A 27,755-nucleotide genomic window follows, 5' to 3' on the forward strand; every position below is an offset into this window, starting at 1 on the left:
AATCAGCCCTCGACAACTTAACCGGCAGAATTTTTTGTTTGAAAAAATCCCTACGCCCCGCGGTCACAATTTCAGCAAAAATCTAAGTTTTGGCAATTCACTCAGAAATGGTGCTAAACGGTTGCAAATGCTCCCTTGAAAGGTTTTGCGATCGAAACAGAAGGCTTTTTATCACAGGACAAGAAATCAGCCCTCGACAACTTAGCCGGCGGAAAAAGATTTTTTTGAAAAAAATCCCTAAGCCCCGGGGTCACAATTTCAGCAAAAATCTGACTTTTGGCAATTCACTCAAAAATGGTGCTAAACGGTTGCAAGTGCTCCCCTGAAAGGTTTGGCGGTCGAAACAGAAGGCATTTTATCACAGGTCAAGAAATCAGCCCTTGACAACTTAACCGGCGGAAAAAGATTTTTTGAAAAAATCGCTAAGCCCCGGGGTCACAATTTCAGCAAAAATCTGACTTTTGGCAATTCAATGAAAAATGGTGCTAACCGCTTGCAAATGCTCCCGTGAAAGGTTTGGCAGTCGAAACAGAAGGCTTTTTATCACAGGACAAGAAATCAGGCCTCGACAACTTAACCGGCGGAGAAAGCTTTTATTGAAAAAATCCCTAAGCCCCGGGGTCACAATTTCTGAAAAAATCTGACTTTTGGCAATTCACTCAAAAATGATGCCAAACTGTTGCAAATGCTCCCCTGAAAGGTTTGGCGAAGGAAACTGAAGGCTTTTTATGACAGGACAAGAAATCAGCCCTCGACAACTTAACCGGCAGAGAAAGATTTTTTTGAAAAAATCCCTAAGCCCGGGGTCACAATTTCAGCAAAAATCTGACTTTTGGCAAATCACTCAAAAATGATGCCAAAATGTTGCAAATGCTCCCCTGAAAGGTTTGGCGAAGGAAACAGAAGGCTTTTTGTCACAGGACAAGAAATCAGCCCTTGACAACTTCACCGGCAGAATTTTTTTTAAAAAAAAAAATCCCTAAGCCCCGGGGTCACAATTTCAGCAAAAATCTGACTTTTGGCAATTCAATGAAAAATGGTGCTAAACGGTTGCAAATGCTCCCGTGAAAGGTTTGGCGTTCGAAACAGAAGGCTTTTTATCACAGGACAAGAAATCAGCCCTCAACAACTTAACCGGCGGAGAAAGATTTTTTTGAAAAAATACCTAAGCCCCGGGGTCACAATTTATGAAAAAATCTGACTTTTGGCAATTCACTCAAAAATGGTGGTAAACGGTTGCAAATGCTCCCGTGAAAGGTTTGGCGGTCGAAACAGAAGGATTATATCACAGGACAAGAAATCAGCCCTCAACAACTTAACCGGCGGAAAAAGATTTTTTGAAAAAATCCCTAAGCCCCGGGGTCACAATTTCAGCAAAAATCTGACTTTTGGCAAATCACTAAAAAAATGATACCAAACTGTTGCAAATGCTCCCCTGAAAGGTTTGGCGAAGGAAACAGAAGGCTTTTTGTCACAGGACAAGAAATCAGCCCTCGACAACTTAACCGGCAGAATTTTTTTTTTTGAAAAAATCCCTAAGCCCCGGGGTTACAATTTCAGCAAAAGTCTGACTTTTGGCAATTCACTCAAAAATGGTGCTAAAACGGATGCAAATGCTCCCTTGAAAGGTTTGGCAGTCGAAACAGAAGGCTTTTATCACAGGACAAGAAATCAGCCCTCGACAACTTAAGCGGCGGAAAAAGATTTTTTGAAAAAATCCCTAAGCCCCGGGGTCACAATTTCAGCAAAAATCTGACTTTTGGCAATTCACTCAAAAATCGTGCTAAACGGATGCAAATGCTCCCCTGAAAGGTTTGGCGGTCAAAACAGAAGGCTTTTTATCACAGGACAAGAAATCAGCTCTCGACAACTTAACCGGCGGAAAAAGATTTTTTGAAAAAATCCCTAAGCCCCGGGGTCACAATTTCTGAAAAAATCTGACTTTTTGCAATTGACTCAAAAATGATGCCAAACTGTTGCAAATGCTCCCCTGAAAGCTTTGGCGAAGGAAACAGAAGGTTTTTTATCACAGGACAAGAAATCAGCCCTCGACAACTTAACAAGCTGAAAAAGACTTTTTGAAAAAATCGCTAAGCCCCGGGGTCACAATTTCAGCAAAAATCTGACTTTTGGCAATTCACTCAAAAATGGTGCTAAACGGTTGCAAGTGCTCCCCTGAAAGGTTTGGCGAAGGAAACAGAAGGCATTTTATCACAGGACAAGAAGTCAGCCCTCGACAACTGAACCGGCGGACAAAGATTTTTTGAAAAAATCGCTAAGCCCCGGGGTAACAATTTCAGCAAAAATCTGACTTTTGGCAAATCACTCAAAAATGATGCCAAACTGTTGCAAATGCTCCCCTGAAAGGTTTGGCGAAGGAAACAGAAGGCTTTTTGTCACAGGACAAGAAATCAGCCCTCGACAACTTAACCGGCAGAATTTTTTTTTTTGAAAATATCCCTAAGCCCCGGGGTCACAATTTCAGCAAAAATCTGACTTTTGGCAATTCACTCAAAAATGGTGCTAAACGGTTGCAAGTGCTCCCCTGAAAGGTTTGGCGGTCGAAACAGAAGGCTTTTTATCACAGGACAAGAAATCAGCCCTCGACAACTTAACCGGCGGAAAAAGATTTTTTTGAAAAAAATCCCTAAGCCCCGGGGTCACAATTTCAGCAAAAATCTGACTTTTGGCAATTCAATGAAAAATGATGCTATACGGTTGCATATTCTCCCGTGAAAGGTTTGGCGTTCGAAACAGAAGGGTTTTTATCACAGGAGAAGAAATCAGCCCTCAACAACTTAACCGGCGGAGAAAGATTTTTTTCAAAAAATCCCTAAGCCCCGGGGTCACAATTTCTATAAAAATCTGACTTTTGGCAATTCACTCAAAAATGGTGGTAAACGGTTACAAATGCTCACGTGAAAGGTTTGGCGGTCGAAACAGAAGGATTTTATCACAGGACAAGAAATCAGCCCTCGACAACTTAGCCGGTGGAAAAAGATTTTTTTGAAAAAAATCCCTAAGCCCCGGGGTCACAATTTCAGCAAAAATCTGACTTTTGGCAATTCAATGAAAAATGGTGCTAAACGGTTGCAAATGCTCCCGTGAAAGGTTTGGCGGTCGAAACAGAAGGCTTTTTATCACAGGACAAGAAATCAGCCCTTGACAACTTCACCGGCAGAATTTTTTTTTTTTGAAAAAATCCCTAAGCCCCGGGGTCACAATTTCTGAAAAAAACTGACTTTTTGCAATTGACTCAAAAATGATGCCAAACTGTTGCAAATGCTCCCCTGAAAGCTTTGGCGAAGGAAACAGAAGGTTTTTTATCACAGGACAAGAAATCAGCCCTCGACAACTTAACAAGCTGAAAAAGACTTTTTGAAAAAATCGCTAAGCCCCGGGGTCACAATTTCAGCAAAAATCTGACTTTTGGCAAATCACTCAAAAATGATGCCAAACTGTTGCAAATGCTCCCCTGAAAGGTTTGGCGAAGGAAACAGAAGGCTTTTTGTCACAGGACAAGAAATCAGCCCTCGACAACTTAACCGGCAGAATTTTTTTTTTTGAAAATATCCCTAAGCCCCGGGGTCACAATTTCAGCAAAAATCTGACTTTTGGCAATTCATTCCAAAAATGGTGCTAAACGGTTGCAAGTGCTCCCCTGAAAGGTTTGGCGGTCGAAACAGAAGGCTTTTTATCACAGGACAAGAAATCAGCCCTCGACAACTTAACCGGCGGAAAAAGATTTTTTTGAAAAAAATCCCTAAGCCCCGGGGTCACAATTTCAGCAAAAATCTGACTTTTGGCAATTCAATGAAAAATGATGCTATACGGTTGCATATTCTCCTGTGAAAGGTTTGGCGTTCGAAACAGAAGGGTTTTTATCACTGGAGAAGAAATCAGCCCTCAACAACTTAACCGGCGGAGAAAGATTTTTTTCAAAAAATCCCTAAGCCCCGGGGTCACAATTTCTATAAAAATCTGACTTTTGGCAATTCACTCAAAAATGGTGGTAAACGGTTACAAATGCTCACGTGAAAGGTTTGGCGGTCGAAACAGAAGGATTTTATCACAGGACAAGAAATCAGCCCTCGCCAACTTAGCCGGTGGAAAAAGATTTTTTTGAAAAAAATCCCTAAGCCCCGGGGTCACAATTTCAGCAAAAATCTGACTTTTGGCAATTCAATGAAAAATGGTGCTAAACGGTTGCAAATGCTCCCGTGAAAGGTTTGGCGGTCGAAACAGAAGGCTTTTTATCACAGGACAAGAAATCAGCCCTTGACAACTTCACCGGCAGAATTTTTTTTTTTGAAAAAATCCCTAAGCCCCGGGGTCACAATTTCTGAAAAAAACTGACTTTTTGCAATTGACTCAAAAATGATGCCAAACTGTTGCAAATGCTCCCCTGAAAGCTTTGGCGAAGGAAACAGAAGGTATTTTATCACAGGACAAGAAATCAGCCCTCGACAACTTAACAAGCTGAAAAAGACTTTTTGAAAAAATCGCTAAGCCCCGGAGTCACATTTTCAGCAAAAATCTGACTTTTGGCAATTCACTCAAAAATGGTGGTAAACGGTTGCAAATGCTCCCGTGAAAGGTTTGGCGGTCGAAACAGAAGGCATTTTATCACAGGAGAAGAAAGCAGCCCTCGACAACTTAACCGGCGGAAAAAGATTTTTTGAAAAAATCCCTAAGCCCCGGGGTCACAATTTCTGAAAAAAACTGACTTTTTGCAATTGACTCAAAAATGATGCCAAACTGTTGCAAATGCTCCCCTGAAAGGTTTGGCGAAGGAAACAGAAGGCTTTTTAACACAGGACAAGAAATCAGCCCTCGACAACTTAACCGGCAGAATTTTTTGTTTGAAAAATTCCCTAAGCCCCGCGGACACAATTTCAGCAAAAATCTAACTTTTGGCAATTCACTCAGAAATTGTGCTAAACGGTTGCAAATGCTCCCGTGAAAGATTTTGCGATCGAAACAGAAGGCTTTTTATCACAGGACAAGAAATCAGCCCTCGACAACTTAACCGGCGGAAAAAGATTTTTTTGAAAAAATCCCTAAGCCCCGGGGTCACAATTTCAGCAAAAATCTGACTTTTGGCAATTCAGTGAAAAATGGTGCTAAACGGTTGCAAATGCTCCCGTGAAAGGTTTGGCGGTCGAAAAAGAAGGCTTTTTATCACAGGACAAGAAATCAGCCCTCGACAACTTAACCGGCGGAAAAAGATTTTTTTGAAAAAAATCCCTAAGCCCTGGGGTCACAATCTCAGCAAAAAACTGACTTTTGGCAATTCACTCAAAAATGATGCCAAACGGTTGCAAATGCTCCCCTGAAAGCTTTGGCGAAGGAAACAGAAGGTTTTTTATCACAGGACAAGAAATCAGCCCTCGACAACTTAACAAGCTGAAAAAGACTTTTGGAAAAAATCGCTAAGCCCCGGGGTCACAATTTCAGCAAAAATCTGACTTTTGGCAATTCACTCAAAAATGGTGCTAAACGGTTGCAAGTGCTCCCCTGAAAGGTTTGGCGGTCGAAACAGAAGGCATTTTATCACAGGACAAGAAATCAGCCCTCGACAACTTAACCAGCGGAAAAAGATTTTTTGAAAAAAATCCCTAAGCCCCGGGGTCACAATTTATGAAAAAATCTGACTTTTGGCAATTCACTCAAAAATGGTGGTAAACGGTTACAAATGCTCCGGTGAAAGGTTTGGCGGTCGAAACAGAAGGATTTTATCACAGGACAAGAAATCAGCCCTCGACAACTTAACCAGCGGAGAAAGATTTTTTTGAAAAAATACCTAAGCCCCGGGGTCACAATTTCAGCAAAAATCTGACTTTTGGCAATTCAATGAAAAATGATGCTATACGGTTGCAAATTCTCCCGTGAAAGGTTTGGCGTTCGAAACAGAAGGCTTTTTATCACAGGACAAGAAATCAGCCCTCAACAACTTAACCGGCGGAGAAAGATTTTTTTCAAAAACTCCCTAAGCCCCGGGGTCACAATTTATGAAAAAATCTGACTTTTGGCAATTCACTCAAAAATGGTGGTAAACGGTTACAAATGCTCCCGTGAAAGGTTTGGCGGTCGAAACAGAAGGATTTTATCACAGGACAAGAAATCAGCCCTCGACAACTTAACCAGCGGAGAAAGATTTTTTTGAAAAAATACCTAAGCCCCGGGGTCACAATTTCAGCAAAAATCTGAGTTTTGGCAAATCACTCAAAAATGATGCCAAACTGTTGCAAATGCTCCCCTGAAAGGTTTGGCGAAGGAAACTGAAGGCTTTTTATGACAGGACAAGAAATCAGCCCTCGAAAACTTAACCGGCAGAGAAAGATTTTTTTGAAAAAATCCCTAAGCCCGGGGTCACAATTTCAGCAAAAATCTGACTTTTGGCAAATCACTCAAAAATGATGCCAAAATGTTGCAAATGCTCCCCTGAAAGGTTTGGCGAAGGAAACAGAAGGCTTTTTGTCACAGGACAAGAAATCAGCCCTTGACAACTTAACCGGCAGAATTTTTTTTTTTGAAAAAATCCCTAAGCCCCGGGGTCACAATTTCAGCAAAAATCTGACTTTTGGCAATTCACTCAAAAATGGTGCTAAACGGTTGCAAATGCTCCCCTGAAGGGTTTGGCGGTCGAAACAGAAGGCTTTTTATCACAGGACAAGAAATCAGCCCTCGACAACTTAACCGGCGGAAAAAGATTTTTTTGAAAAAAATCCCTAAGCCCCGGGGTCACAATTTCAGCAAAAATCTGACTTTTGGCAATTCAATGAAAAATGGTGCTAAACGGTTGCAAATGCTCCCGTGAAAGGTTTGGCGTTCGAAACAGAAGGCTTTTTATCACAGGACAAGAAATCAGCCCTCAACAACTTAACCGGCGGAGAAAGATTTTTTTCAAAAAATCCCTAAGCCCCGGGGTCACAATTTATGAAAAAATCTGACTTTTGGCAATTCACTCAAAAATGGTGGTAAACGGTTGCAAATGCTCCCGTGAAAGGTTTGGCGGTCGAAACAGAAGGATTTTATCACAGGACAAGAAATCAGCCCTTGACAACTTAACCGGCGGAAAAAGATTTTTTGAAAAAATCGCTAAGCCCCGGGGTCACAATTTCAGCAAAAATCTGACTTTTGGCAAATCACTCAAAAATGATGCCAAACTGTTGCAAATGCTCCCCTGAATGGTTTGGTGCAGGAAACAGAAGGCTTTTTATGACAGGACAAGAAATCAGCCCTCAACAACTTAACCGGCAGAAAAAGATTTTTTTGAGAAAATCCCTAAGCCCCGGGGTCACAATTTCATCAAAAAACTGACTTTTGGCAATTCACTCAAAAATGGTGGTAAACGGTTGCAAATGCTCCCGTCAAAGGTTTGGCGGTCGAAACAGAAGGCATTTTATCACAGGAGAAGAAAGCAGCCCTCGACAACTTAAGCGGCGGAAAAAGATTTTTTGAAAAAATCCCTAAGCCCCGGGGTCACAATTTCTGAAAAAAACTGACTTTTTGCAATTGACTCAAAAATGATGCCAAACTGTTGCAAATGCTCCCCTGAAAGCTTTGGCGAAGGAAACAGAAGGTTTTTTATCACAGGACAAGAAATCAGCCCTCGACAACTTAACAAGCTGAAAAAGACTTTTTGAAAAAATCGCTAAGCCCCGGGGTCACAATTTCAGCAAAAATCTGACTTTTGGCAATTCACTCAAAAATGGTGGTAAACGGTTGCAAATGCTCCCCTGAAAGGTTTGGCGGTCGAAACAGAAGGCATTTTATCACAGGAGAAGAAAGCTCCCCTCGACAACTTAACCGGCGGAAAAAGATTTTTTGAAAAAATCCCTAAGCCGCGGGGTCACAATTTCTGAAAAAAACTGACTTTTTGCAATTGACTCAAAAATGATGCCAAACTGTTGCAAATGCTCCCCTGAAACGTTTGGCGAAGGAAACAGAAGGCTTTTTATCACAGCACAGGAAATCAGCCCTTGACAACTTAACCGGCGGAAAAAGATTTTTTGAAAAAATCCCTAAGCCCCGGGGTCACAATTTCAGCAAAAATCTAACTTTTGGCAATTCACTCAGAAATTGTGCTAAACGGTTGCAAATGCTCCCGTGAAAGATTTTGCGATCGAAACAGAAGGCTTTTTATCACAGGACAAGAAATCAGCCCTCGACAACTTAACCGGCGGAAAAAGATTTTTTTGAAAAAATCCCTAAGCCCCGGGGTCACAATTTCAGCAAAAATCTGACTTTTGGCAATTCAGTGAAAAATGGTGCTAAACGGTTGCAAATGCTCCCGTGAAAGGTTTGGCGGTCGAAAAAGAAGGCTTTTTATCACAGGACAAGAAATCAGCCCTCGACAACTTAACCGGCGGAAAAATATTTTTTTGAAAAAAATCCCTAAGTCCTGGGGTCACAATCTCAGCAAAAATCTGACTTTTGGCAATTCACTCAAAAATGGTGCTAAACGGTTGCAAATGCTCCCCTGAAAGGTTTGGCGGTCGAAACAGAAGGCATTTTATCACAGGACAAGAAATCAGCCCTTGACAACTTAACCGGTAGAAAAAGATTTTTTGAAAAAATCGCTAAGCCCCAGGGTCACAATTTCAGCAAAAATCTGACTTTTGGCAATTCACTCAAAAATCGTGATAAACGCTTGCAAATGCTCCCCTGAAAGGTTTGGCGAAGGAAACAGAAGGCTTTTTATGACAGGACAAGAAATCAGCCCTCGACAACTTAACCGGCAGAATTTTTTTTTTTGAAAATATCCCTAAGCCCCGGGGTCACAATTTATGAAAAAATCTGACTTTTGGCAATTCACTCAAAAATGGTGCTAAACGGTTGCATATGCTCCCCTGAAAGGTTTGGCGGTCGAAACAGAAGGATTTTATCACAGGACAAGAAATCAGCCCTCGACAACTTAACCGGCGGAGAAAGATTTTTTTGAAAAAATACCTAAGCCCCGGGGTCACAATTTCAGCAAAAATCTGACTTTTGGCAAATCACTCAAAAATGACGCCAAACTGTTGCAAATGCTCCCCTGAAAGGTTTGGCGAAGGAAACTGAAGGCTTTTTATGACAGGACAAGAAATCAGCCCTCAACAACTTAACCGGCAGAGAAAGATTTTTTTGAAAAAATCCCTAAGCCCGGGGTCACAATTTCAGCAAAAATCTGACTTTTGGCAAATCACTCAAAAATGATGCCAAAATGTTGCAAATGCTCCCCTGAAAGGTTTGGCGAAGGAAACAGCAGGCTTTTTCTCACAGGACAAGAAATCAGCCCTTGACAACTTAACCGGCAGAATTTTTTTTTTTGAAAAAATCCCTAAGCCCCGGGGTCACAATTTCAGCAAAAATCTGACTTTTGGCAATTCACTCAAAAATGGTGCTAAACGGTTGCAAATGCTCCCCTGAAGGGTTTGGCGGTCGAAACAGAAGGCTTTTTATCACAGGACAAGAAATCAGCCCTCGACAACTTAACCGGCGGAAAAAGATTTTTTTGAAAAAAATCCCTAAGCCCCGGGGTCACAATTTCAGCAAAAATCTGACTTTTGGCAATTCAATGAAAAATGGTGCTAAACGGTTGCAAATGCTCCCGTGAAAGGTTTGGCGTTCGAAACAGAAGGCTTTTTATCACAGGACAAGAAATCAGCCCTCAACAACTTAACCGGCGGAGAAAGATCTTTTTCAAAAAATCCCTAAGCCCCGGGGTCACAATTTATGAAAAAATCTGACTTTTGGCAATTCACTCAAAAATGGTGGTAAACGGTTGCAAATGCTCCTGTGAAAGGTTTGGCGGTCGAAACAGAAGGATTTTATCACAGGACAAGAAATCAGCCCTCGACAACTTAACCGGCGGAAAAAGATTTTTTTGAAAAAACCCCTAAGCCCCGGGGTCACAATTTCTGAAAAAATCTGACTTTTGGCAATTCACTCAAAAATGATGCCAAACTGTTGCAAATGCTCCCCTGAAAGGTTTGGCGAAGGAAACAGAAGGCTTTTTGTCACAGGACAAGAAATCAGCCCTCGACAACTTAAGCGGCGGAAAAAGATTTTTTGAAAAAATCGCTAAGCCCCGGGGTCACAATTTCAGCAAAAATCTGACTTTTGGCAAATCACTCAAAAATGATGCCAAACTGTTGCAAATGCTCCCCTGAAAGGTTTGGCGAAGGAAACTGAAGGCTTTTTATGACAGGACAAGAAATCAGCCCTCGACAACTTAACCGGCAGAAAAAGATTTTTTTGAAAAAATCCCTAAGCCCCGGGGTCAAAATTTCATCAAAAAACTGACTTTTGGCAATTCACTCAAAAATGGTGGTAAACGGTTGCAAATGCTCCCCTGAAAGGTTTGGCGGTCGAAACAGAAGGCATTTTATCACAGGACAAGAAATCAGCCCTCGACAACTTAACCAGCGGAAAAAGACTTTTTGAAAAAATCGCTAAGCCCCGGGGTCACAATTTCAGCAAAAATCTGACTTTTGGCAAATCACTCAAAAATGATGCCAAACTGTTGCAAATGCTCCCCTGAAAGGTTTGGCGAAGGAAACTGAAGGCTTTTTATGACAGGACAAGAAATCAGCCCTCGACAACTTAACCGGCAGAGAAAGATTTTTTTGAAAAAATCCCTAAGCCCGGGGTCACAATTTCAGCAAAAATCTGACTTTTGGCAATTCACTCAAAAATGATGCCAAACGGTTGCAAATGCTCCCCTGAAAGCTTTGGCGAAGGAAACAGAAGGTTTTTTATCACAGGACAAGAAATCAGCCCTCGACAACTTAACAAGCTGAAAAAGACTTTTGGAAAAAATCGCTAAGCCCCGGGGTCACAATTTCAGCAAAAATCTGACTTTTGGCAATTCACTCAAAAATGGTGCTAAACGGTTGCAAGTGCTCCCCTGAAAGGTTTGGCGGTCGAAACAGAAGGCATTTTATCACAGGACAAGAAATCAGCCCTCGACAACTTAACCAGCGGAAAAAGATTTTTTGAAAAAATCCCTAAGCCCCGGGGTCACAATTTATGAAAAAATCTGACTTTTGGCAATTCACTCAAAAATGGTGGTAAACGGTTACAAATGCTCCCGTGAAAGGTTTGGCGGTCGAAACAGAAGGATTTTATCACAGGACAAGAAATCAGCCCTCGACAACTTAACCAGCGGAGAAAGATTTTTTTGAAAAAATCCCTAAGCCCCGGGGTCACAATTTCAGCAAAAATCTGACTTTTGGTAATTCAATGAAAAATGATGCTATACGGTTGCAAATTCTCCCGTGAAAGGTTTGGCGTTCGAAACAGAAGGCTTTTTATCACAGGACAAGAAATCAGCCCTCAACAACTTAACCGGCGGAGAAAGATTTTTTTCAAAAACTCCCTAAGCCCCGGGGTCACAATTTATGAAAAAATCTGACTTTTGGCAATTCACTCAAAAATGGTGGTAAACGGTTACAAATGCTCCCGTGAAAGGTTTGGCGAAGGAAACTGAAGGCTTTTTATGACAGGACAAGAAATCAGCCCTCGACAACTTAACCGGCAGAGAAAGATTTTTTTGAAAAAATCCCTAAGCCCCGGGGTCACAATTTCAGCAAAAATCTGAGTTTTGGCAAATCACTCAAAAATGATGCCAAAATGTTGCAAATGCTCCCCTGAAAGGTTTGGCGAAGGAAACAGAAGGCTTTTTGTCACAGGACAAGAAATCAGCCCTTGACAACTTAACCGGCAGAATTTTTTTTTTTGAAAAAATCCCTAAGCCCCGGGGTCACAATTTCAGCAAAAATCTGACTTTTGGCAATTCACTCAAAAATGGTGCTAAACGGTTGCAAATGCTCCCCTGAAGGGTTTGGCGGTCGAAACAGAAGGCTTTTTATCACAGGACAAGAAATCAGCCCTCGACAACTTAACCGGCGGAAAAAGATTTTTTTGAAAAAAATCCCTAAGCCCCGGGGTCACAATTTCAGCAAAAATCTGACTTTTGGCAATTCAATGAAAAATGGTGCTAAACGGTTGCAAATGCTCCCGTGAAAGGTTTGGCGTTCGAAACAGAAGGCTTTTTATCACAGGACAAGAAATCAGCCCTCAACAACTTAACCGGCGGAGAAAGATTTTTTTCAAAAAATCCCTAAGCCCCGGGGTCACAATTTATGAAAAAATCTGACTTTTGGCAATTCACTCAAAAATGGTGGTAAACGGTTGCAAATGCTCCCGTGAAAGGTTTGGCGGTCGAAACAGAAGGATTTTATCACAGGACAAGAAATCAGCCCTTGACAACTTAACCGGCGGAAAAAGATTTTTTGAAAAAATCGCTAAGCCCCGGGGTCACAATTTCATCAAAAAACTGACTTTTGGCAATTCACTCAAAAATGGTGGTAAACGGTTGCAAATGCTCCCGTGAAAGGTTTGGCGGTCGAAACAGAAGGCATTTTATCACAGGAGAAGAAAGCAGCCCTCGACAACTTAAGCGGCGGAAAAAGATTTTTTGAAAAAATCCCTAAGCCCCGGGGTCACAATTTCTGAAAAAAACTGACTTTTTGCAATTGACTCAAAAATGATGCCAAACTGTTGCAAATGCTCCCCTGAAAGCTTTGGCGAAGGAAACAGAAGGTTTTTTATCACAGGACAAGAAATCAGCCCTCGACAATTTAACAAGCTGAAAAAGACTTTTTGAAAAAATCGCTAAGCCCCGGGGTCACAATTTCAGCAAAAATCTGACTTTTGGCAATTCACTCAAAAATGGTGGTAAACGGTTGCAAATGCTCCCCTGAAAGGTTTGGCGGTCGAAACAGAAGGCATTTTATCACAGGAGAAGAAAGCTCCCCTCGACAACTTAACCGGCGGAAAAAGATTTTTTGAAAAAATCCCTAAGCCCCGGGGTCACAATTTCTGAAAAAAACTGACTTTTTGCAATTGACTCAAAAATGATGCCAAACTGTTGCAAATGCTCCCCTGAAAGGTTTGGCGAAGGAAACAGAAGGCTTTTTATCACAGCACAGGAAATCAGCCCTTGACAACTTAACCGGCGGAAAAAGATTTTTTGAAAAAATCCCTAAGCCCCGGGGTCACAATTTCAGCAAAAATCTAACTTTTGGCAATTCACTCAGAAATTGTGCTAAACGGTTGCAAATGCTCCCGTGAAAGATTTTGCGATCGAAACAGAAGGCTTTTTATCACAGGACAAGAAATCAGCCCTCGACAACTTAACCGGCGGAAAAAGATTTTTTTGAAAAAATCCCTAAGCCCCGGGGTCACAATTTCAGCAAAAATCTGACTTTTGGCAATTCAGTGAAAAATGGTGCTAAACGGTTGCAAATGCTCCCGTGAAAGGTTTGGCGGTCGAAAAAGAAGGCTTTTTATCACAGGACAAGAAATCAGCCCTCGACAACTTAACCGGCGGAAAAATATTTTTTTGAAAAAAATCCCTAAGTCCTGGGGTCACAATCTCAGCAAAAATCTGACTTTTGGCAATTCACTCAAAAATGGTGCTAAACGGTTGCAAGTGCTCCCCTGAAAGGTTTGGCGGTCGAAACAGAAGGCATTTTATCACAGGACAAGAAATCAGCCCTTGACAACTTAACCGGTAGAAAAAGATTTTTTGAAAAAATCGCTAAGCCCCAGGGTCACAATTTCAGCAAAAATCTGACTTTTGGCAATTCACTCAAAAATCGTGATAAACGCTTGCAAATGCTCCCCTGAAAGGTTTGGCGAAGGAAACAGAAGGCTTTTTGTCACAGGACAAGAAATCAGCCCTCGACAACTTAACCGGCAGAATTTTTTTTTTTGAAAATATCCCTAAGCCCCGGGGTCACAATTTCAGCAAAAATCTGACTTTTGGCAATTCACTCAAAAATGGTGCTAAACGGTTGCAAATGCTCCCCTGAAGGGTTTGGCGGTCGAAACAGAAGGCTTTTTATCACAGGACAAGAAATCAGCCCTCGACAACTTAACCGGCGGAAAAAGATTTTTTTGAAAAAAATCCCTAAGCCCCGGGGTCACAATTTCAGCAAAAATCTGACTTTTGGCAATTCAATGAAAAATGGTGCTAAACGGTTGCAAATGCTCCCGTGAAAGGTTTGGCGTTCGAAACAGAAGGCTTTTTATCACAGGACAAGAAATCAGCCCTCAACAACTTAACCGGCGGAGAAAGATTTTTTTCAAAAAATCCCTAAGCCCCGGGGTCACAATTTATGAAAAAATCTGACTTTTGGCAATTCACTCAAAAATGGTGGTAAACGGTTGCAAATGCTCCCGTGAAAGTTTTGGCGGTCGAAACAGAAGGATTTAATCACAGGACAAGAAATCAGCCCTCGACAACTTAACCGGCGGAAAAAGATTTTTTTGAAAAAATCCCTAAGCCCCGGGGTCACAATTTCTGAAAAAATCTGACTTTTGGCAATTCACTCAAAAATGATGCCAAACTGTTGCAAATGCTCCCCTGAAAGGTTTGGCGAAGGAAACAGAAGGCTTTTTGTCACAGGACAAGAAATCAGCCCTCGACAACTTAAGCGGCGGAAAAAGATTTTTTGAAAAAATCGCTAAGCCCCGGGGTCACAATTTCAGCAAAAATCTGACTTTTGGCAAATCACTCAAAAACGATGCCAAACTGTTGCAAATGCTCCCCTGAAAGGTTTGGCGAAGGAAACTGAAGGCTTTTTATGACAGGACAAGAAATCAGCCCTCGACAACTTAACCGGCAGAAAAAGATTTTTTTGAAAAAATCCCTAAGCCCCGGGGTCAAAATTTCAGCAAAAATCTGACTTTTGGCAAATCACTCAAAAATGATGCCAAACTGTTGCAAATGCTCCCCTGAAAGGTTTGGCGAAGGAAACTGAAGGCTTTTTATGACAGGACAAGAAATCAGCCCTCGACAACTTAACCGGCAGAGAAAGATTTTTTTGAAAAAATCCCTAAGCCCGGGGTCACAATTTCAGCAAAAATCTGACTTTTGGCAAATCACTCAAAAATGATGCCAAAATGTTGCAAATGCTCCCCTGAAAGGTTTGGCGAAGGAAACAGAAGGCTTTTTGTCACAGGACAAGAAATCAGCCCTTGACAACTTAACCGGCAGAATTTTTTTTTTTGAAAAAATCCCTAAGCCCCGGGGTCACAATTTCAGCAAAAATCTGACTTTTGGCAATTCACTCAAAAATGGTGCTAAACGGTTGCAAATGCTCCCCTGAAGGGTTTGGCGGTCGAAACAGAAGGCTTTTTATCACAGGACAAGAAATCAGCCCTCGACAACTTAACCGGCGGAAAAAGATTTTTTTGAAAAAAATCCCTAAGCCCCGGGGTCACAATTTCAGCAAAAATCTGACTTTTGGCAATTCAATGAAAAATGGTGCTAAACGGTTGCAAATGCTCCCGTGAAAGGTTTGGCGTTCGAAACAGAAGGCTTTTTATCACAGAACAAGAAATCAGCCCTCAACAACTTAACCGGCGGAGAAAGATTTTTTTCAAAAAATCCCTAAGCCCCGGGGTCACAATTTATGAAAAAATCTGACTTTTGGCAATTCACTCAAAAATGGTGGTAAACGGTTGCAAATGCTCCCGTGAAAGGTTTGGCGGTCGAAACAGAAGGATTTAATCACAGGACAAGAAATCAGCCCTCGACAACTTAAGCGGCGGAAAAAGATTTTTTGAAAAAATCGCTAAGCCCCGGGGTCACAATTTCAGCAAAAATCTGACTTTTGGCAAATCACTCAAAAACGATGCCAAACTGTTGCAAATGCTCCCCTGAAAGGTTTGGCGAAGGAAACTGAAGGCTTTTTATGACAGGACAAGAAATCAGCCCTCGACAACTTAACCGGCAGAAAAAGATTTTTTTGAAAAAATCCCTAAGCCCCGGGGTCAAAATTTCATCAAAAAACTGACTTTTGGCAATTCACTCAAAAATGGTGGTAAACGGTTGCAAATGCTCCCCTGAAAGGTTTGGCGGTCGAAACAGAAGGCATTTTATCACAGGAGAAGAAAGCTCCCCTCGACAACTTAACCGGCGGAAAAAGATTTTTTGAAAAAATCCCTAAGCCGCGGGGTCACAATTTCTGAAAAAAACTGACTTTTTGCAATTGACTCAAAAATGATGCCAAACTGTTGCAAATGCTCCCCTGAAAGGTTTGGCGAAGGAAACAGAAGGCTTTTTATCACAGGACAAGAAATCAGCCCTCGACAACTTAACCGGCAGAATTTTTTGTTTGAAAAAATCCCTAAGCCCCGGGGTCACAATTTCAGCAAAAATCTAACTTTTGGCAATTCACTCAGAAATGGTGCTAAACGGTTGCAAATGCTCCCGTGAAAGGTTTTGCGATCGAAACAGAAGGCTTTTTATCACAGGACAAGAAATCAGCCCTCGACAACTTAACCCGCGGAAAAAGATTTTTTTGAAAAAATCCCTAAGCCCAGGGGTCACAATTTCTGAAAAAAACTGACTTTTTGCAATTGACTCAAAAATGATGCCAAACTGTTGCAAATGCTCCCCTGAAAGCTTTGGCGAAGGAAACAGAAGGTTTTTTATCACAGGACAAGAAATCAGCCCTCGACAACTTAACAAGCTGAAAAAGACTTTTTGAAAAAATCGCTAAGCCCCGGGGTCACAATTTCAGCAAAAATCTGACTTTTGGCAATTCACTCAAAAATGGTGCTAAACGGTTGCAAATGCTCCCCTGAAAGGTTTGGCGGTCGAAACAGAAGGCATTTTATCACAGGACAAGAAATCAGCCCTCGACAACTTAAGCGGCGGAGAAAGATGTTTTTGAAAAAATCCCTAAGCCGCGGGGTCACAATTTCTGAAAAAAACTGCCTTTTTGCAATTGACTCAAAAATGATGCCAAACTGTTGCAAATGCTCCCCTGAAAGGTTTGGCGAAGGAAACAGAAGGCTTTTTATCACAGGACAAGAAATCAGCCCTCGACAACTTAACCGGCAGAATTTTTTGTTTGAAAAAATCCCTAAGCCCCGGGGTCACAATTTCAGCAAAAATCTGACTTTTGGCAATTCAGTGAAAAATGGTGCTATACGGTTGCAAATACTCCCGTGAAAGGTTTGGCGGTCGAAAAAGAAGGCTTTTTATCACAGGACAAGAAATCAGCCCTCGACAACTTAACCGGCGGAAAAAGATTTTTTTGAAAAAAATCCCTAAGCCCCGGGGTCACAATTTCAGCAAAAATCTGACTTTTGGCAATTCACTCAAAAATGGTGCTAAACGGTTGCAAGTGCTCCCCTGAAAGGTTTGGCGGTCGAAACAGAAGGCATTTTATCACAGGACAAGAAATCAGCCCTTGACAAATTAACCGGCGGAAAAAGATTTCTTGAAAAAATCGCTAAGCCCCGGGGTCTCAATTTCAGCAAAAATCTGACTTTTGGCAAATCACTCAAAAATGATGCCAAACTGTTGCAAAGGCTCCCCTGAAAGGTTTGGCGAAGGAAACAGAAGGCTTTTTGTCACAGGACAAGAAATCAGCCCTCAACAACTTAACCGGCAGAAAAAGATTTTTTTGAAAAAATCCCTAAGCCCCGGGGTCACAATTTCTGAAAAAATCTGACTTTTTGCAATTGACTCAAAAATGATGCCAAACTGTTACAAAAGCTCCCCTGAAAGCTTTGGCGAAGGAAACAGAAGGTTTTTTATCACAGGACAAGAAATCAGCCCTCGACAACTTAACAAGCTGAAAAAGACTTTTTGAAAAAATCGCTAAGCCCCGGGGTCACAATTTCAGCAAAAATCTGACTTTTGGCAATTCACTCAAAAATGATGCCAAACTGTTGCAAATGCTCCCCTGAAAGGTTTGGCGAAGGAAACTGAAGGCTTTTTATGACAGGACAAGAAATCAGCCCTCGACAACTTAACCGGCAGAGAAAGATTTTTTTGAAAAAATCCCTAAGCCCGGGGTCACAATTTCAGCAAAAATCTGACTTTTGGCAAATCACTCAAAAATGATGCCAAAATGTTGCAAATGCTCCCCTGAAAGGTTTGGCGAAGGAAACAGAAGGCTTTTTGTCACAGGACAAGAAATCAGCCCTTGACAACTTAACCGGCAGAATTTTTTTTTTTGAAAAAATCCCTAAGCCCCGGGGTCACAATTTCAGCAAAAATCTGACTTTTGGCAATTCACTCAAAAATGGTGCTAAACGGTTGCAAATGCTCCCCTGAAGGGTTTGGCGGTCGAAACAGAAGGCTTTTTATCACAGGACAAGAAATCAGCCCTCGACAACTTAACCGGCGGAAAAAGATTTTTTTGAAAAAAATCCCTAAGCCCCGGGGTCACAATTTCAGCAAAAATCTGACTTTTGGCAATTCAATGAAAAATGGTGCTAAACGGTTGCAAATGCTCCCGTGAAAGGTTTGGCGTTCGAAACAGAAGGCTTTTTATCACAGGACAAGAAATCAGCCCTCAACAACTTAACCGGCGGAGAAAGATTTTTTTCAAAAAATCCCTAAGCCCCGGGGTCACAATTTATGAAAAAATCTGACTTTTGGCAATTCACTCAAAAATGGTGGTAAACGGTTGCAAATGCTCCCGTGAAAGGTTTGGCGGTCGAAACAGAAGGATTTTATCACAGGACAAGAAATCAGCCCTCAACAACTTAACCGGCGGAGAAAGATTTTTTTCAAAAAATCCCTAAGCCCCGGGGTCACAATTTCTGAAAAAATCTGACTTTTGGCAATTCACTCAAAAATGATGCCAAACTGTTGCAAATGCTCCCCTGAAAGGTTTGGCGAAGGAAACAGAAGGCTTTTTGTCACAGGACAAGAAATCAGCCCTCGACAACTTAAGCGGCGGAAAAAGATTTTTTGAAAAAATCGCTAAGCCCCGGGGTCACAATTTCAGCAAAAATCTGACTTTTGGCAAATCACTCAAAAACGATGCCAAACTGTTGCAAATGCTCCCCTGAAAGGTTTGGCGAAGGAAACTGAAGGCTTTTTATGACAGGACAAGAAATCAGCCCTCGACAACTTAACCGGCAGAAAAAGATTTTTTTGAAAAAATCCCTAAGCCCCGGGGTCAAAATTTCATCAAAAAACTGACTTTTGGCAATTCACTCAAAAATGGTGGTAAACGGTTGCAAATGCTCCCCTGAAAGGTTTGGCGGTCGAAACAGAAGGCATTTTATCACAGGAGAAGAAAGCTCCCCTCGACAACTTAACCAGCGGAAAAAGACTTTTTGAAAAAATCGCTAAGCCCCGGGGTCACAATTTCAGCAAAAATCTGACTTTTGGCAAATCACTCAAAAATGATGCCAAACTGTTGCAAATGCTCCCCTGAAAGGTTTGGCGAAGGAAACTGAAGGCTTTTTATGACAGGACAAGAAATCAGCCCTCGACAACTTAACCGGCAGAGAAAGATTTTTTTGAAAAAATCCCTAAGCCCGGGGTCACAATTTCAGCAAAAATCTGACTTTTGGCAATTCACTCAAAAATGATGCCAAACGGTTGCAAATGCTCCCCTGAAAGCTTTGGCGAAGGAAACAGAAGGTTTTTTATCACAGGACAAGAAATCAGCCCTCGACAACTTAACAAGCTGAAAAAGACTTTTGGAAAAAATCGCTAAGCCCCGGGGTCACAATTTCAGCAAAAATCTGACTTTTGGCAATTCACTCAAAAATGGTGGTAAACGGTTACAAATGCTCCCGTGAAAGGTTTGGCGGTCGAAACAGAAGGATTTTATCACAGGACAAGAAATCAGCCCTCGACAACTTAACCAGCGGAGAAAGATTTTTTTGAAAAAATCCCTAAGCCCCGGGGTCACAATTTCAGCAAAAATCTGACTTTTGGTAATTCAATGAAAAATGATGCTATACGGTTGCAAATTCTCCCGTGAAAGGTTTGGCGTTCGAAACAGAAGGCTTTTTATCACAGGACAAGAAATCAGCCCTCAACAACTTAACCGGCGGAGAAAGATTTTTTTCAAAAACTCCCTAAGCCCCGGGGTCACAATTTATGAAAAAATCTGACTTTTGGCAATTCACTCAAAAATGGTGGTAAACGGTTACAAATGCTCCCGTGAAAGGTTTGGCGAAGGAAACTGAAGGCTTTTTATGACAGGACAAGAAATCAGCCCTCGACAACTTAACAAGCTGAAAAAGACTTTTGGAAAAAATCGCTAAGCCCCGGGGTCACAATTTCAGCAAAAATCTGACTTTTGGCAATTCACTCAAAAATGGTGGTAAACGGTTACAAATGCTCCCGTGAAAGGTTTGGCGGTCGAAACAGAAGGATTTTATCACAGGACAAGAAATCAGCCCTCGACAACTTAACCAGCGGAGAAAGATTTTTTTGAAAAAATCCCTAAGCCCCGGGGTCACAATTTCAGCAAAAATCTGACTTTTGGTAATTCAATGAAAAATGATGCTATACGGTTGCAAATTCTCCCGTGAAAGGTTTGGCGTTCGAAACAGAAGGCTTTTTATCACAGGACAAGAAATCAGCCCTCAACAACTTAACCGGCGGAGAAAGATTTTTTTCAAAAACTCCCTAAGCCCCGGGGTCACAATTTATGAAAAAATCTGACTTTTGGCAATTCACTCAAAAATGGTGGTAAACGGTTACAAATGCTCCCGTGAAAGGTTTGGCGAAGGAAACTGAAGGCTTTTTATGACAGGACAAGAAATCAGCCCTCGACAACTTAACCGGCAGAGAAAGATTTTTTTGAAAAAATCCCTAAGCCCCGGGGTCACAATTTCAGCAAAAATCTGAGTTTTGGCAAATCACTCAAAAATGATGCCAAAATGTTGCAAATGCTCCCCTGAAAGGTTTGGCGAAGGAAACAGAAGGCTTTTTGTCACAGGACAAGAAATCAGCCCTTGACAACTTAACCGGCAGAATTTTTTTTTTTGAAAAAATCCCTAAGCCCCGGGGTCACAATTTCAGCAAAAATCTGACTTTTGGCAATTCACTCAAAAATGGTGCTAAACGGTTGCAAATGCTCCCCTGAAGGGTTTGGCGGTCGAAACAGAAGGCTTTTTATCACAGGACAAGAAATCAGCCCTCGACAACTTAACCGGCGGAAAAAGATTTTTTTGAAAAAAATCCCTAAGCCCCGGGGTCACAATTTCAGCAAAAATCTGACTTTTGGCAATTCAATGAAAAATGGTGCTAAACGGTTGCAAATGCTCCCGTGAAAGGTTTGGCGTTCGAAACAGAAGGCTTTTTATCACAGGACAAGAAATCAGCCCTCAACAACTTAACCGGCGGAGAAAGATTTTTTTCAAAAAATCCCTAAGCCCCGGGGTCACAATTTATGAAAAAATCTGACTTTTGGCAATTCACTCAAAAATGGTGGTAAACGGTTGCAAATGCTCCCGTGAAAGGTTTGGCGAAGGAAACAGAAGGTTTTTTATCACAGGACAAGAAATCAGCCCTCGACAACTTAACAAGCTGAAAAAGACTTTTTTGAAAAAATCCCTAAGCCCCGGGGTCACAATTTCATCAAAAAACTGACTTTTGGCAATTCACTCAAAAATGGTGGTAAACGGTTGCAAATGCTCCCGTGAAAGGTTTGGCGGTCGAAACAGAAGGCATTTTATCACAGGAGAAGAAAGCAGCCCTCGACAACTTAAGCGGCGGAAAAAGATTTTTTGAAAAAATCCCTAAGCCCCGGGGTCACAATTTCTGAAAAAAACTGACTTTTTGCAATTGACTCAAAAATGATGCCAAACTGTTGCAAATGCTCCCCTGAAAGCTTTGGCGAAGGAAACAGAAGGTTTTTTATCACAGGACAAGAAATCAGCCCTCGACAACTTAACAAGCTGAAAAAGACTTTTTGAAAAAATCGCTAAGCCCCGGGGTCACAATTTCAGCAAAAATCTGACTTTTGGCAATTCACTCAAAAATGGTGGTAAACGGTTGCAAATGCTCCCCTGAAAGGTTTGGCGGTCGAAACAGAAGGCATTTTATCACAGGAGAAGAAAGCTCCCCTCGACAACTTAACCGGCGGAAAAAGATTTTTTGAAAAAATCCCTAAGCCCCGGGGTCACAATTTCTGAAAAAAACTGACTTTTTGCAATTGACTCAAAAATGATGCCAAACTGTTGCAAATGCTCCCCTGAAAGGTTTGGCGAAGGAAACAGAAGGCTTTTTATCACAGCACAGGAAATCAGCCCTTGACAACTTAACCGGCGGAAAAAGATTTTTTGAAAAAATCCCTAAGCCCCGGGGTCACAATTTCAGCAAAAATCTAACTTTTGGCAATTCACTCAGAAATTGTGCTAAACGGTTGCAAATGCTCCCGTGAAAGATTTTGCGATCGAAACAGAAGGCTTTTTATCACAGGACAAGAAATCAGCCCTCGACAACTTAACCGGCGGAAAAAGATTTTTTTGAAAAAATCCCTAAGCCCCGGGGTCACAATTTCAGCAAAAATCTGACTTTTGGCAATTCAGTGAAAAATGGTGCTAAACGGTTGCAAATGCTCCCGTGAAAGGTTTGGCGGTCGAAAAAGAAGGCTTTTTATCACAGGACAAGAAATCAGCCCTCGACAACTTAACCGGCGGAAAAATATTTTTTTGAAAAAAATCCCTAAGTCCTGGGGTCACAATCTCAGCAAAAATCTGACTTTTGGCAATTCACTCAAAAATGGTGCTAAACGGTTGCAAGTGCTCCCCTGAAAGGTTTGGCGGTCGAAACAGAAGGCATTTTATCACAGGACAAGAAATCAGCCCTTGACAACTTAACCGGTAGAAAAAGATTTTTTGAAAAAATCGCTAAGCCCCAGGGTCACAATTTCAGCAAAAATCTGACTTTTGGCAATTCACTCAAAAATCGTGATAAACGCTTGCAAATGCTCCCCTGAAAGGTTTGGCGAAGGAAACAGAAGGCTTTTTGTCACAGGACAAGAAATCAGCCCTCGACAACTTAACCGGCAGAATTTTTTTTTTTGAAAATATCCCTAAGCCCCGGGGTCACAATTTCAGCAAAAATCTGACTTTTGGCAAATCACTCAAAAATGGTGCTAAACGGTTGCAAATGCTCCCCTGAAGGGTTTGGCGGTCGAAACAGAAGGCTTTTTATCACAGGACAAGAAATCAGCCCTCGACAACTTAACCGGCGGAAAAAGATTTTTTTGAAAAAAATCCCTAAGCCCCGGGGTCACAATTTCAGCAAAAATCTGACTTTTGGAAATTCAATGAAAAATGGTGCTAAACGGTTGCAAATGCTCCCGTGAAAGGTTTGGCGTTCGAAACAGAAGGCTTTTTATCACAGGACAAGAAATCAGCCCTCAACAACTTAACCGGCGGAGAAAGATTTTTTTCAAAAAATCCCTAAGCCCCGGGGTCACAATTTATGAAAAAATCTGACTTTTGGCAATTCACTCAAAAATGGTGGTAAACGGTTGCAAATGCTCCCGTGAAAGTTTTGGCGGTCGAAACAGAAGGATTTAATCACAGGACAAGAAATCAGCCCTCGACAACTTAACCGGCGGAAAAAGATTTTTTTGAAAAAATCCCTAAGCCCCGGGGTCACAATTTCTGAAAAAATCTGACTTTTGGCAATTCACTCAAAAATGATGCCAAACTGTTGCAAATGCTCCCCTGAAAGGTTTGGCGAAGGAAACAGAAGGCTTTTTGTCACAGGACAAGAAATCAGCCCTCGACAACTTAAGCGGCGGAAAAAGATTTTTTGAAAAAATCGCTAAGCCCCGGGGTCACAATTTCAGCAAAAATCTGACTTTTGGCAAATCACTCAAAAACGATGCCAAACTGTTGCAAATGCTCCCCTGAAAGGTTTGGCGAAGGAAACTGAAGGCTTTTTATGACAGGACAAGAAATCAGCCCTCGACAACTTAACCGGCAGAAAAAGATTTTTTTGAAAAAATCCCTAAGCCCCGGGGTCACAATTTCTGAAAAAATCTGACTTTTTGCAATTGACTCAAAAATGATGCCAAACTGTTACAAAAGCTCCCCTGAAAGCTTTGGCGAAGGAAACAGAAGGTTTTTTATCACAGGACAAGAAATCAGCCCTCGACAACTTAACAAGCTGAAAAAGACTTTTTGAAAAAATCGCTAAGCCCCGGGGTCACAATTTCAGCAAAAATCTGACTTTTGGCAATTCACTCAAAAATGATGCCAAACTGTTGCAAATGCTCCCCTGAAAGGTTTGGCGAAGGAAACTGAAGGCTTTTTATGACAGGACAAGAAATCAGCCCTCGACAACTTAACCGGCAGAGAAAGATTTTTTTGAAAAAATCCCTAAGCCCGGGGTCACAATTTCAGCAAAAATCTGACTTTTGGCAAATCACTCAAAAATGATGCCAAAATGTTGCAAATGCTCCCCTGAAAGGTTTGGCGAAGGAAACAGAAGGCTTTTTGTCACAGGACAAGAAATCAGCCCTTGACAACTTAACCGGCAGAATTTTTTTTTTTGAAAAAATCCCTAAGCCCCGGGGTCACAATTTCAGCAAAAATCTGACTTTTGGCAATTCACTCAAAAATGGTGCTAAACGGTTGCAAATGCTCCCCTGAAGGGTTTGGCGGTCGAAACAGAAGGCTTTTTATCACAGGACAAGAAATCAGCCCTCGACAACTTAACCGGCGGAAAAAGATTTTTTTGAAAAAAATCCCTAAGCCCCGGGGTCACAATTTCAGCAAAAATCTGACTTTTGGCAATTCAATGAAAAATGGTGCTAAACGGTTGCAAATGCTCCCGTGAAAGGTTTGGCGTTCGAAACAGAAGGCTTTTTATCACAGGACAAGAAATCAGCCCTCAACAACTTAACCGGCGGAGAAAGATTTTTTTCAAAAAATCCCTAAGCCCCGGGGTCACAATTTATGAAAAAATCTGACTTTTGGCAATTCACTCAAAAATGGTGGTAAACGGTTGCAAATGCTCCCGTGAAAGGTTTGGCGGTCGAAACAGAAGGATTTTATCACAGGACAAGAAATCAGCCCTCGACAACTTAACCGGCGGAGAAAGATTTTTTTCAAAAAATCCCTAAGCCCCGGGGTCACAATTTCTGAAAAAATCTGACTTTTGGCAATTCACTCAAAAATGATGCCAAACTGTTGCAAATGCTCCCCTGAAAGGTTTGGCGAAGGAAACAGAAGGCTTTTTGTCACAGGACAAGAAATCAGCCCTCGACAACTTAAGCGGCGGAAAAAGATTTTTTGAAAAAATCGCTAAGCCCCGGGGTCACAATTTCAGCAAAAATCTGACTTTTGGCAAATCACTCAAAAACGATGCCAAACTGTTGCAAATGCTCCCCTGAAAGGTTTGGCGAAGGAAACTGAAGGCTTTTTATGACAGGACAAGAAATCAGCCCTCGACAACTTAACCGGCAGAAAAAGATTTTTTTGAAAAAATCCCTAAGCCCCGGGGTCAAAATTTCATCAAAAAACTGACTTTTGGCAATTCACTCAAAAATGGTGGTAAACGGTTGCAAATGCTCCCCTGAAAGGTTTGGCGGTCGAAACAGAAGGCATTTTATCACAGGAGAAGAAAGCTCCCCTCGACAACTTAACCGGCAGAAAAAGATTTTTTGAAAAAATCCCTAAGACGCGGGGTCACAATTTTTGAAAAAAACTGACTTTTTGCAATTGACTCAAAAATGATGCCAAACAGTTGCAAATGCTCCCCTGAAAGGTTTGGCGAAGGAAACAGAAGGCTTTTTATCACAGGACAAGAAATCAGCCCTCGACAACTTAACCGGCAGAATTTTTTGTTTGAAAAAATCCCTAAGCCCCGGGGTCACAATTTCAGCAAAAATCTAACTTTTGGCAATTCACTCAGAAATGGTGCTAAACGGTTGCAAATGCTCCCGTGAAAGGTTTTGCGATCGAAACAGAGGGCTTTTTATCACAGGACAAGAAATCAGCCCTCGACAACTTAACCGGCGGAAAAAGATTTTTTTGAAAAAATCCCTAAGCCCAGGGGTCACAATTTCTGAAAAAAACTGACTTTTTGCAATTGACTCAAAAATGATGCCAAACTGTTGCAAATGCTCCCCTGAAAGCTTTGGCGAAGGAAACAGAAGGTTTTTTATCACAGGACAAGAAATCAGCCCTCGACAACTTAACAAGCTGAAAAAGACTTTTTGAAAAAATCGCTAAGCCCCGGGGTCACAATTTCAGCAAAAATCTGACTTTTGGCAATTCACTCAAAAATGGTGCTAAACGGTTGCAAATGCTCCCCTGAAAGGTTTGGCGAAGGAAACAGAAGGCTTTTTGTCACAGGACAAGAAATCAGCCCTCGACAACTTAAGCGGCGGAGAAAGATGTTTTTGAAAAAATCCCTAAGCCCCGGGGTCACAATTTCAGCAAAAATCTGACTTTTGGCAATTCACTCAAAAATGGTGCTAAACGGTTGCAAGTGCTCCCCTGAAAGGTTTTGCGATCGAAACAGAAGGCTTTTTATCACAGGACAAGAAATCAGCCCTCGACAACTTAAGCGGCGGAAAAAGATTTTTTTGAAAAAATCCCTAAGCCCCGGGGGTCACAATTTCAGCAAAAATCTGACTTTTGGCAATTCAGTGAAAAATGGTGCTATACGGTTGCAAATGCTCCCGTGAAAGGTTTGGCGGTCGAAAAAGAAGGCTTTTTATCACAGGACAAGAAATCAGCCCTCGACAACTTAACCGGCGGAAAAAGATTTTTTTGAAAAAAATCCCTAAGCCCCGGGGTCACAATTTCAGCAAAAATCTGACTTTTGGCAATTCACTCAAAAATGGTGCTAAACGGTTGCAAGTGCTCCCCTGAAAGGTTTGGCGCTCGAAACAGAAGGCATTTTATCACAGGACAAGAAATCAGCCCTCGACAAGTTAAGCGGCGGAAAAAGATTTTTTTGAAAAAATCCCTAAGCCCCGGGGTCACAATTTCAGCAAAAATCTGACTTTTGGCAATTCAGTGAAAAATGGTGCTAAACGGTTGCAAATGCTCCCGTGAAAGGTTTGGCGGTCGAAAAAGAAGGCTTTTTATCACAGGACAAGAAATCAGCCCTCGACAACTTAACCGGCGGAAAAAGATTTTTTTGAAAAAAATCCCTAAGCCCCGGGGTCACAATTTCAGCAAAAATCTGACTTTTGGAAATTCACTCAAAAATGGTGCTAAACGGTTGCAAGTGCTCCCCTGAAAGGTTTGGCGGTCGAAACAGAAGGCATTTTATCACAGGACAAGAAATCAGCCCTTGACAAATTAACCGGCGGAAAAAGATTTCTTGAAAAAATCGCTAAGCCCCGGGGTCACAATTTCAGCAAAAATCTGACTTTTGGCAAATCACTCAAAAATGATGCCAAACTGTTGCAAAGGCTCCCCTGAAAGGTTTGGCGAAGGAAACAGAAGGCTTTTTGTCACAGGACAAGAAATCAGCCCTCAACAACTTAACCGGCAGAAAAAGATTTTTTTGAAAAAATCCCTAAGCCCCGGGGTCACAATTTCTGAAAAAAACTGACTTTTTGCAATTGACTCAAAAATGATGCCAAACTGTTACAAAAGCTCCCCTGAAAGCTTTGGCGAAGGAAACAGAAGGTTTTTTATCACAGGACAAGAAATCAGCCCTCGACAACTTAACAAGCTGAAAAAGACTTTTTGAAAAAATCGCTAAGCCCCGGGGTCACAATTTCAGCAAAAATCTGACTTTTGGCAATTCACTCAAAAATGGTGGTAAACGGTTGCAAGTGCTCCCCTGAAAGGTTTGGCGGTCGAAGCAGAAGGCATTTTATCACAGGACAAGAAATCAGCCCTCGACAACTTAACAAGCGGCAAAAGATTTTTTGAAAAAATCGCTAAGCCCCGGGGTCACAATTTCAGCAAAAATCTGACTTTTGGCAAATCACTCAAAAATGATG

This window comes from Podarcis raffonei, chromosome 4 (genome assembly GCF_027172205.1).
Source record: "Podarcis raffonei isolate rPodRaf1 chromosome 4, rPodRaf1.pri, whole genome shotgun sequence".
NCBI lineage: Eukaryota > Metazoa > Chordata > Lepidosauria > Squamata > Lacertidae > Podarcis > Podarcis raffonei.